The sequence below is a fragment of the Megalops cyprinoides genome, chromosome 5 (genome assembly GCF_013368585.1).
Source record: "Megalops cyprinoides isolate fMegCyp1 chromosome 5, fMegCyp1.pri, whole genome shotgun sequence".
Taxonomy (NCBI): domain Eukaryota; kingdom Metazoa; phylum Chordata; class Actinopteri; order Elopiformes; family Megalopidae; genus Megalops; species Megalops cyprinoides.
This window is the reverse complement of record NC_050587.1, coordinates 10,262,747-10,275,483: the sequence shown is the minus strand read 5'-3', so window position 1 is coordinate 10,275,483 and position 12,737 is coordinate 10,262,747. Positions and strand designations below refer to the sequence as shown.

The window sequence follows — 12,737 nt, the reverse complement described above, 5'->3', positions numbered from 1 at the left end:
TCAATATTATTATTCCTTTCTTTTACCTGTACCATAGCCCGCGCCAAAGGACACATTTGATTGCTTAGGTGTGTCCTCCGACGTTTATCGGCAGGTGCTCCACCTACTTCTCTGTATCTCGCTGAGGCACAGGGAGGGATTCATTCACTGCCGTCTCCAGCGCAGAGGCTGACAGGTTAAAGGTAAGATACGATAAGATGTGTTTTTTTTTTCCCCTGTTGGCAAACTGTCCCGAGCTAACCAACACTCACAAGAACGTGGGTAACTGTTACACACAGTGGAGCATGCAAATGTAAATGGAAATGATAGCATTAGCATGCGTGTTGTTATTGTGGTTGGTCCGTGCGGCCGTTCTGAAGTGTTTAATTTAGCCAGATGAAAGAAGTTGAAGTGCGCTTGAGGAACAGCCACGCAGCGGGGGTTCCGAGACAGATGCCGTGCAGATGCGTGTAAACGGGTAGGAGCGTACGCCAGCGTTTGTTCGCTTTGATGCGTTTCACTCCTGTATCGAAAGTTCTTGGGAAATATTTCGCTAGCGCATGTCTGCTAGAAAATACCGATCAGCATAAAGGTCATAAGGCATAGCAGCTATTATTGTATTACTTTGTTTACTAATGTCATGAGATAGGGCTGCTTCCAGCAAGACCATAGTTGTAAATAATTACAATACTCGCACTTCTATTACGACATGTTACACTAGTACTAATGTTCTAGACTCTAAGGAACAGGACTTTCTAACCAAAAATAACCAAAACTTTTCCATCCGAAATTCCAGGTGAGGCACTGCTGTTATACTACTGAGGCTGAATGTCCAGTTGCATATATTTAAACAGTGTGTGAAAATGTAAGCTCTGAAGGTTATTCTGGATAAAAGCATTACCCTAAGTGCAATATAAGGTAACAGCATCTTAAGGTAGTGTAGGGTGGAGGTGTTTCCACCACCTGTGTAACTATTAATACCGTGTATACAAACATATGCATATTGTGCAGCATCAGATTTGGCTTGCATCTATTGCTGCTAAAAATTCTGAATATCAGACCCTCAATGATTAATTGCAAAGCTCTTTACAATGCATACCTTAAAATAATATCAATCATAAGGGTGTGTCAAAGATACTTGAAGAAATACATTAAAAATTAAAAGACTGTTAAACTACAAGCTGGTTCAGTAATCCACATTCACCCCTGGCACTCGGCACTTCTCATGTCTGTTCATTTGTTGTGTCAGTAAACAAACTGTTTGATCATTATAATGAATGTCAGAAGAAAACAAGCTGTACCTTCTGTGGTAAAATTGCAAACATTTCTCTTCAGGAAAAGGGAGAGCAAAGTGTGTAGTGTTGCAAAGTGTACACTGAGAGATAGCAGGAGCCAGCCAATTGTGTCCGATGCTACAGTAGCAGCCTCTGTGTCTTTTCACCAAGGGTGGAGCTGAGGAACGCAGGATCAGCAGGTGGATCAAGGTGTGTTTGCCTATTCTGTGCACGCATGGCTTCAGGATGCTGTAAATCCAGGAGCAATTTTGTGTGGGAATGCCAAAGTATCATTGCAGTATCAACCATCTGTTAGATTGCAACCATAATACTAGAACCAGGAGATGTGTGTGCATGTGGCATGCAAATGTGATTTTTTTGTGCATTCATTGCACTGTTAGTACAAAGTGTGGTGCATTCTTAGACCCACGCTAACCTTATGAAGAACTTGACCATAGTGCATATGCATCTGTGTCTCAGAGACACAGTTTCACACCTGTGCTGTAATTAAAAACTAGTTTACTGTTACAGTTTCAAAACCTCCATGTCGGCTACATCAGCAGACAAGAGCTGTTGCCCTGTCTGCATATCAGAGCTGCCAAGCTAACTAAGTCAGACATTGTAGCTGATTGTTCATACATTTTGCATATTATTTTTGTGTTTTTCTGGGTCGTAGTATGAAATATGATGAGCTACAGTGTAATGCTTCCTTACCTTTTGGATGATACTGCAAACAGTTGGGTTGTTCATATGTTTTGTGTGGAAGGCCTTGTATACTATAGCTTTGATATGCAATAGTAATTCTAAACTTACTTTTGTTGTTATGAACATTTACTGTCTTCCTCTGGCAGCGGTTGTGCAACTGTGATAATTACTATATGCAAAAAATAACAAATTTCTGGCCATGAGGTGAAGTTTATGCTACTCAATCAATTATTTTTTGCCTTTTCTTTTGGCCTGCCTTCAGCAGTTGTTTATTTTAATGCCGTCTAGATCACAATGACGATTTGAGGTGAAACTTCCAGAAATAATAATGCTCATTTCTGGAAATGAGGAAAAAAAAAATCTACTGGTGAATCGCCTGGTTGTGGCGTCATAAGATAAAAATGAGTTCTGTGGAACAGTTTTAATGCCAGATTCCCAAAGTTCATGATGAGGAATATGCCTGTTACATTTTAAGTGGAAATGTGTGCACTACAATGTTTAAACACAAAGGGGTTTTGAATTAAAGGATAAGTGAGAGTTTTTAGAAACTGGAACTTACAACTGTGAGATTTACTTCCATTAATGAACTCCAATATGAAATTCCGTTACAAAGTACATTTCAAATGCAGAAAAACATGCTAGTAAGCGATTAGACTCAGGCCATATCTTGACACTTTGCACAGCTAAATGCAGTATCAGGTGACCAGGTATATGCAAATTTATCCATACAAGTATTTTCTGATCAAATGAATTCCTCGCCTCATCAGTAACTGACAGTCAAGGCGTGCTGTACCTAAACATGACACCTGATGACACAGGTGTCTGTGGCAGAAACACATTTCTGCTAATGTTTTTGATGGGGGCACATTCTTTGCGTTCATGCAAGGAAGTGAACCAACCAGCAGAACTTGAATGTATTCTTGTTTTCCTAAGGACCTTGTACCAGCTTCAGGGCACAAGGGTTCTTCCTGACCACACAAAAGCTTTGCCAGCATCACGCGGGTTAGTGGTTTTAGGGCAGTGTTGGTAGAGGCACAGGAAGGTGTTTTCTCTCTCCGTATCCAAACAGAGCAACTTTGATTGCTCAGCTTTTTAGCAGCCCATGCTCCTCACACACGTAATGTTGCTTGCCACATTTTTGTCAGAATGTTTTATCATTCAGGTCTGGGAAGCTGTTGGAGGTTCTCAGACATAAATCGTCAAATACCAGACAACTGTAGAATAGATCGGGGCAGACTGTATGCAGCGGCATTCCTTGCTTCACTTTCTAAAGAGCAGTTGTCATCTATTCAACGTGATGGTTAAATTTACAAAGTACAGACTTGGCCATCCGTGACTGCTCAAATACCATTTAACAATTAGTGTCAGCAGGTATAGAATGGTGGTGACATTACATATGAATATTGTTGATGTCGCTTGTTGTAAATCATATGAGAATGGCTGTTTAAGCGTTGGCGTTACCCGATCTTGAGAACGTGAGAAGTTTCATTTCAGCTACTTTTCAATATCACATATCTATTTAACAAAGAAAAAAACAAACAAGTCAAAAGGTTTAAAGGTGACTAACTTGTAAAACATACACGAATGATTATAAAACATATGATTCAGCATGTTACTGTTGGCTCATTTTCTATGTGTAGCCTTTTGTAGTGTCTGTTACAACAGGAATCATCAGCTACATGCATTCATGCTGTCATATTGGCCAGATGAGTCACTGAAGACCAACCTTACATTATGTTAAGCATCTGTGTATGTGCTGTTAGCACCTCGCCTTCCACAGTCTTTTGTGTAAAGTTCCAGGAGTTTAAAAACTGAATGAAATCAAAGGCTTGAATGTGCCAAGAGCTCCCAAATAGCAGCATTACTTCTGAAAAGAGCTGTTCATAGGAGGTCATGAAACAAACATTGTCTCACTCAAGAGGAGAGGCCTCTACCTGTTTGATAGCATCACCTGATGTAATGTAGTGTCTTAGCTCACCTATGCACTCCAGGGGAATTACAGTAGCGCAAAATTATGTGTCCATAGGCAAGCCAATTGCACTTTGTAACAACAGAGAGAGCAACAAAAATCCCTCAGTGAAATGAAAAGTTGCCTCTGCTGAAAATGTAAATGTATAAATTTGGCAATCAGATAAAGAGCCATCTGGGTGCTTTTGAACACATACTGCTCATTCTTCGTTCTCTGTGAAGTCTCTAAATTAAATAAACTGTCACAGAACAAATAGTCTGTTCTCAAACAAATATGCACTGTTTTGGGAAACAGTAGAAGAAAAATCCCTCACTCCTTTCCTCAAATGCCAGAGGAATTTGTGGGTTTGACAAACAGAAGATAGGAGAACTCACCTCTGCACGAACTCCAGAACTGCAATAGCCACTGAGTGTTTCTGGGCCTTCAGGGGTCAGTCTAAGTGGAATGTTTGTGCTTATCTTTGATTAACTAATTTTTGTGGGTTACTTTACTTTTGCTTCCTAGGAAGCTTTTTGATTCATTTCAGTAACCGCAAAATATATTAGTGGACAGACATGGGAACTGTTATTAAAGAACATCCAGTAAGATTAGCTTCCTCCCTTAACATCACGTCAAAATAGAAATCTGCAAATACTGTACATGAAATGTACATAAAACAGTACTATTCCATATGAGCAGTGACCTCTCTATTCCATATGAGAAGTGAGGTCACAGGCAGACATGGTCTGTTAAAAAACATTCAGTAGCATATTGTATAAACACGATTTTGTCACAAAATCTGGGTGTTAGGCATAAATATGGTTGTCATTATGAGCTTTAATGATTAGGTGGCTATTGTGATGACATTTTTATTAAGATGTCTTAATTTTCCTCCGACTGTCATTTTTATTCCTCCATTAGAACAATGGATCTTCTCAGCACTTAGCGTTTGAGGCGTGCTAAGGTGTGTAGCATTTCATTGCTATGGAGACCAGACACTGAAAGAAATCTCTAATAGAACACATTCACGCAGAGGAAACTGCTATTCCTGAGGGAACGTGGTAAATATTTGATATGGCAGAGATATAAGATACAAAAATCTTAACAAATTCTGTAATATGACATTTGCGGCAGTGTTTATTTTTTTGTTGTGGGTCTTCTTTTGTTCTCATCCCGTGAATTCAGGGATGGTGGCAGTGACGCTGAGAGTTCCCACTCTACGGAAGCGTATGAATCTCTGGAAGCATGCTCTAAACTTGTATGGCATGCATCCCACCCTGGTAAGGAATTCTGTTTCTGTCAGTCAGGAGAGCGATGCCCTCATCCTCTCCTGTTGCTGTGGCTCGCGATTGGACAGGCCTCCAAAACCATGGTAACCAATCCAGCATGTAAACAGTGAAACTGCACATTACATTTGATCACATTCACCCGAGTGGATTCTAATGCATTGTGCTGTATTGTGTTGTGTTGTACATAACTGTATTGTCGCAAAGTTGTAGTGCAAGTTTTAAGGCTTGGAGGATAAAGAGATCTATTCATGAAGACAACTGACTCATAGATTTAGTTAGGAGGTCTGGGTTTTTGTTGCTTTTGTTATTTTTTTAGTTTTAAGTGTAATCATGGATTTTTTGGAACTTGGATTTTTAAATGTAATATGGATTTTTCATTCAGTATCAACAGGTAATCAGTTCCTTTAAATAGAATTATTGGAATGGAATCAGCACATTTTAAACCATTTTAAATAGACAAGACTGTACAATTGAGAAAGGAAGAACTAAGCAACACGAAGAAGACCAAAAGGACTAGGTTTGTTGAAGCAAGGAATTTAAAAAATGAAGGCGTAGACAGGGCTGGAATCTTAACGTTAGCTATCAGAAGGTAGCCAAAAAACTACACCCTAGTTAAACTGGCTCACATGTTACTTAATCCAGTTTATCAAGAACAAATCTGTTAGGTGTCTGGCTTATTGCACATACTGTGTATAGGGTGCAGTTTCAGAATATTGTTCCATGGAGGCCTCTCTCTGATCACAGGTTTTGGTACAGTATGTCCTTATCACACAGAGATATTGAGCTCATTTGTGTGTGGGAAAAGACTTTAAAGCTGTTTAAACAGTGTATAGTGCAACAAAAAGCATGATCCCCTCTGTAGCATTTTCCTTACACAGAATTATGCTCTGTGGTTATTTTGTGTGTATATGTACATATTCGAGGAATGAGAAATTGAGCAGGTGTGGGGTTATACTAATTCTCCCAAATTATTTTTCAAAAGGGAATGCAGTAGGAGTGCGAGCAGTTTTGAGCCTGCCCGATTTTCAAGGCATTGTCAAGAACTGTTTACAGCGCAGGAAAGCAGGCATTATCTTATCTCGCAAGACCTATGGCATTCAGGAGGACCACTATCAGTACCGACAAAAGTGCCAAGAAAATTAAACTTGGCCCCCACAACAGTGCGTGCAGGAGAACAGAAAGTAGATCCTATTACCTGCTGCGGCACTGCGGCTGTCGCTACCATAGAAAATTGCAAAGATCCCACACAGACCGTAAGGATTGCGGCTGCGGGTATGATGACTGCTTCGGAGTCGGGAGTTAAGCTGCAAGACCTTAAAACAGTAACCTGCAGTGTGCTGGCAGGAACATTGTGTGTCATTGCGCGTTCACTGAGTGTGCTGTGTAGGCAGATAGAGGAGCGTCTACACAGAGGCACTCCCAGTGCTTTTACAGCCCCTCCACTGCTTTGAATTTGGAATGTGGGGGTAATACGCTCTGCCCTGTGGGTACAGTGCACTGAGAGCTGGAGGGAAGGCTTCTGTGTGAGCCCAGCCCGACGTGCAGTGCCTCTTGCTCAGTGATACCCACTGCCAGCTGTTTCCTTAAGGATTCCAAGCACACCTTCCCACGTCCTTTGTCTGTGCCTATATGAAAATAAAATACGCTGTAATATAGTGAGAAATATGTTGTCCAGTCCAAGAATATACTGCAAATACAATTAAAATATATGAATGCAAATCAGAAATATATTGCAATATACTGAAAATACCTCAATTTCCATACTCTGATTATATTGATTTAGCTGAAATATATGCTCCAACAATACATGTATCTTTTAGTACATGGTAATGCGGAAAAAAGCCAGCATTTTAGATATTAATTTAATTAATTAAGTTTCACTGCAAGGACCATTCATGCACATTAAGTGGGCTAAGGCAATAAACAGAAGAGACTGAAGAGAATATTTGATGGCACAAGGATTTTTGTGGTTGTTCTGGGGGTGTTAATGTTGATGGCACCCAAACCTAAAGCTAATACCTCCTACACTCCTAGCATTGTTCATATAGAGTCTGCCCAATCTCTCAGGTTTGGCTTTGCCCCTACCCTGTCATTGGTCATTAATGTTGAGTGAGAGAAAGGTGTGGTCAATAAGAAAAAGGTACACAGAAACAGTTATATATTCACTTATGTATTGCAATATTTGAAACAACATTGGTATGTACTGTATTTATGCATTCATTTACTCATTCATCTGGAATACCATAGACAGGGAGTGTTGTTAGCCTGATGTCATTGGCACTTGAAGTGAAGAGGAAGTGATTCATGTGATGTAAAGGTAGTTTGGCCTAGACGTGTTAACCAAATGGGATACGCCCATCACCTCCATCAAAAACAGCATAGTTACGCATTTAAGCAGCACAGCAAATGAACATGTGAGAAAAGGCAGGGCATAAAGGAAGACCATACCCTGAGTAGTGTGAGCCTAAATTATAGTGGAATCCTACTTTAACTCAAGTGTCCATTGTGTTCACTTTAGTTGTGCTGAAAGTCGCTCCACTATAAGGTGGTTCATGTTGCGGTGGCAGTGGACTGGAATTACAGTGTGCATTAACAAAATGAATGTAGTGGAGCTAGGCAAGAACAGAGGCCGAATTGCACAGGCTTTTTTAATTTGTAGTATTGTTCTGCAGTGTTTAACTTTTTTCAAGTACAGTTGAATAACACAAAAATGTCCTTTGTCCCAACTTTGTATCAACAGATCCCTTTTGAGATTAGATTGTTCAGATGCTGCCTAAGAGGTACTACTTTCAGATATGCAGCACAGCTTTCACAGTAAAGACCTGACATTCATAAGACTTTTGTGCTTTAAGGTATGAGGGTGGGCACCTTGAGCAAAGAACCACACCTTGCTTCCAATTGTTTCTCCATCTCTCGCCCACGCCCAAGGTTACTGGCATGGAAAAACCTTTGCTCCAGTGTGAGAGCACCACAGTGGCTTTACTGCATGCTTGCTCTATGCATCTTTTTTTAGCTGCAAAGGGGCTCCAGCCAGTCTCAGGCTGTTTATTTCACACCTGTATTGAGCTCTTAAGCAATTAGGCAATATATAAGCAATTACACATTTTCTTCTGTTTATTCTGGGAGAGCAAATAAACTGTCTAATTAAACCGCTCAATGCAATCACCTAGTTAAGAAATATGTTTGCTTGTTTAGGATGTCACTCATCTATCATCTGGGCCTAATCATTTGCATTTCATTATACTCTGTGCACTACATCTTGAAAGCTGTTGCTAGGCACAGTTCCATAAAAAGATCTATTTTAAACTCTTTCTGAATCTTGGCAGTCCTCCAGTTTCTGGTTATCCATTATAGTCTTGATTACAGTTTCTGCAGTTGGGGGGTAAAAAAGTTGAATGCTGCTCAGTGGCTCCCCTTGAGGAAGGGGGCATGGTTTTGCGTTGGGTGTGATGGGGATGGCGGAGGGGATTGAAGGAGTGATCCGCATTGGAGGCTGCAGGGAAAACCATGACCTGGGAAACTGTGATCTCTCCTGCGGACCGGAGCAGCCCAGACTAGCTGTCTAGCGCTCTGGAGTTTGGCTGCGCCTCTCCTTATAACGACTTGTGCATTGAATCCAAAGGATGTGTCTAGACAGGAATAGGTGGTGAGGTCCAGGGCTTTGAGGAAGTGACCTTTTAGAAAAGACAGTTGTAAAGATCCTGTCTTGAAGCAGAGGTGATGTACCTGAACCCACAGCCGCGGTGAGGCAGCGTCACGGTTTTCGTCTTCTGCGAGTGTCTGGACTTGCTCTGAGTTTTCCCCCATCGTTTTAATCCTGGTACGTTTGTTGATCGAGCACGCATATCAGAGGAAGATCAAAGATTGCAAATTCGCCGCGAAAGGATGTATCCCGTAAGATTAGTTTAGGTCTTAGTAAGAAATGTTAGAAAGTCTTAAAATACAGGTGAAGACTTCATTGACTCATCCCTTATGCCACACAGCTGTTTAATCTGTCAAAAACGGCACTGAATTGGACTTTGGTTTTGTTGTTCTTGTTTTTACAGCTGCTTTTGAAATATGTTTGATACAGAGGGTTTGGGAAGCCTTCGGCAGACTCTTAATTCAAATTTAAAGCTTTGTTCTCTTGCCATGTGGCTTGAAACTGTGCCTTTCCATGTTGGGCGAACTCCCTTTATTTCATCAAGGCAGACAAGGGGGAAAGGCAACAGGTTCCTGCTTATTCTTGAAGCCCTCAGCTTTTTGGCATGGTTTAATGATATACCTGAGCTTGCTTTTCAGGACGCAATTACTTAACCCTCCTCCATCAGAGGGAGATGCAGTATTGGGAAGGTCCTCGCTTTGTTACCAGCTGTTGACTCGGGTGCCTCGGCTCATTCATGAAAGGTTCAGTTAAATTAGTTTTCATGGGTATCCTTCATAATGTGCACACACATTGGCTTGTGGAACACCATTGGTAGCGTGCACTCTAACAATTCAGAGGGGAATGCCTTTGTTTGCCGCACTGCGGTGTCCCCTGGGTCCTCATCTTCTTTTCACTGAGCTGTGATTCTGTGTCCAGCTACAAGCTTGCAACTGAAGTGAAACATATTGAATATTTATGGAATGTTTGGATGTAAGGCATTTTTGTATTGGGGGACAATGTATGTTGGAAATTGTGCATTACAAACAGTCCCCAAGTTATGTAAGGTAGTAGTTGTGCAACTGAGATTTTTTTTTTTTAAAGGGATTATGTAAAATTTGCATATGTCGAGTGACAGGTGACCTGCCTATAATGTGATAGGATTCATTAAGAGATTAGGCTAGACATGTCATTAGTTTGCCACTGTTAACAACGAGCCACGTTTATGTATGCGTGACGGTAAAAATGACTTGAAACTGGTGTTAGACTGAGTTTTAATTTTATAGGACAATTTTTGCACAACTCACCAGAATGCAATTTAGCAGCTATATTAGGGAAGGAATCCATCAAAGAATACACCTTCAGCACACATACACGTGTCTCCTTAATCTCTGAAAGCTCCTGCCTGGCTTTGCATCCTGTTCCACCATGGAGTCCTTTTAAGGAGAATCACCAAGGTCGAGGCAGATTGTTTTAGCTAGGATGAAGCGCTCACACTGGATTTGGAGCGCTGGTGCCAACATTTTGATATTCTGTTGCTCCCCGCAATTTCAGATTTCTTACAGTTCAACGAGTGAAATAGTTATGTGGGGTCACGTCGAACAGGCTGACTAACTGAATGACTCCACAAGAAATGGCAAATACAGTGCTCCTCTTACTAATCACCCACCCATTATATTCTAAGTGAAAGTAACTCCAGTGAGTTTCACTATGACCCGCACACATTCACACAGCCGCACCAGACCGTCCCCGTTTTTGCCTACTTAATTGCACATGAATGACAAATATAGGCACTCAATCAAGTGAAGGCAAAGGAATGGAAGCGGTTCCCAGACTGCGTTGCCTCTTTGTTTTTTTTTGTCTGATTTCTCTGGAAATCCAGTGAAAGTTATTGTGCCGTCAAGAAATGCAGCGTGCCTGCCAGGTGCTAGCGGTGTGGCGAAAAGGGTGGAGACGGGGTGGAGGAAAGGAATTCCGCCGGGCCTCGGGTGGCGACGGGGACGGGGACGCGATGGGGAGGGGCGGGGCGTGACTCCTTGACTGAATTCCAGCGGGCTGAATCATGGCGTCGACGCACAGCGCCGGCCGCGGTGGGACGGGTGTCGTGGAGGGTTTCGGGTCCCCTTGTCGGTACGCCCCGCGTCACTTGCCTGACTCACTGGAACGCACGCCTCACCATGCAGGAATTTTCATGCTGACAGACGCACGGTGTTCTTTGTAGCAACATGTGAGAGGCGCACTTGGCAGCGGTTGTTTGTTTTTGAGCAGCACCTAGAGAAGAGGATGTTTCCCAGGCTCCAGAGGAGACAAAACAGTTTGAGGAGATGCGTTCATTTCAAGTCACCAGATCTGAACTAGTCGGTGTTTTCATTTCTTTCCTGGGGTGATTTAAATGTCAGTTGAACAAACGTTCCGTGTGGTCACAGGAACATTCATTTGATTGCCAAGGCAAGCCCATTTTGGACGATTACAAAAAGTTGATTTTCTTTTTTCACCTTTGAAGATTTTAAGCATTTACAATTATTTTAATTCTGATGATAATTCTGTTTTTAATATGACTTTTTTTAAGTAATAGTTTGTGAATCTTACATCCTAAAGGCCTCAGTCACTTCACCTGAAATGTACATAGACACACATTCCATTGAAACAGTGGACTTAATTAAGTGGACTTAAGTATTGTCATTGCAGTGGCTGTTTTATGTATTCCCACTTCAAAACTGAAATGCAGAGGTGCTTTGACACAGACATTGACAAAAAGAAAATTCCAGCTGACCGTCATGTGACTCGAGACCATCCTGTGTGAACAGTGTTCGTTCTAATGCCACAAGGGAGGCTGTTTTGTTTCATAACTGTCTCGTAATTATTCCTGCTGCATTAATGGTTTTAAGTTGCAACTTGCTGTGAGGGAGACATGTACTGGAACAGGACAAATAGATGATAATCCCTCCTAAATCAAGTTTTGCTACAGTATGTCCCGGGGGCGATGGCGGCTGCCTCTGTTCGGCCTCCACCCACTGCACCGGGTTAAACAACAACTTAAAGCAATTAACTCCTTTAGTCAGGTCAGGCCTTCTTCACCTCCACTGAGATGAGATACCCCCACCCGACACACACACACACACACACACACACACACACACACACACACACACACACACACACACATTAACCATAAAGATATTCGTTAGCAATTTCTTAAAGACCGAGGCTGCCCTGTTTCATTTCTAATGAATTTAGCTGTGCCGTTGTAGTGAGTTTATTTCCTTTTTGAAAGACAGTAAAATTTCAGCCAGTCATTTGCAGAGAGCTCAGAAGGAAAGGCTGTTGGGGGGAATGGCTGCTGTCTCTCCTGCCTGCAGTGCGCATGCATGTGTTTCCACAGGGGCTCACTGTGGCTGTGCAGTTCTTTGTCCACTTACTGTCATAATGCTATTTTATCGTTACTCACAGCAGAAGCCGCAGCAGTAGTAGCAGTTGTTGCAGTTGCAGTGGTTTGCGGTGCAGTGCTACTATGTACAGTATGTTCTTCATTAACTTGTGATAGTAAAGTGAGAGTTGGAAATACAACTTCCAATTACAGTTTTGCATTTTACAAATTTGACTTCCCCTTTCACTTGGCTGAGCCCGCATGTTGACTGTCACTGATCCCACAAATATGATCCCACATTGAATAAATTCATCACATCTCTTTTTCTCTTTTATTAAATTCCAATTGTGAAACCTAGTAAATGCATCAGTGTGGTTTGGGCTTCTCAGTAGTTCAAGGGTCTGTAGTGTTCTGTTGATATGAGACTGTTGGAAGGGCGAGGCATGTCCAAAGTGTGGAGAGTGTTGAAAGTTGGTGCGGTGGCAGCGATTTCTTAATGTTTACCTTTTATAGCCACCTAATGTGCTCTTAATGTGGTCAACTCATAGCTGAG

General features: G+C 41.7%; 1 protein-coding gene across 2 annotated transcripts in view; it reads left to right on the top strand.

Annotated features, from left to right (window-relative positions):
• The window catches only part of LOC118778295 (cingulin-like protein 1), a 44,090-nt gene continuing 31,353 nt past the window's right edge, over positions 1-12,737 (top strand). For both annotated transcript variants that reach the window (XM_036529769.1, XM_036529771.1), the window contains exon 1: positions 1-182. The gene's annotated coding sequence lies outside the window, so the exon portion shown is untranslated. The remainder of the gene's footprint in view (positions 183-12,737) is intronic.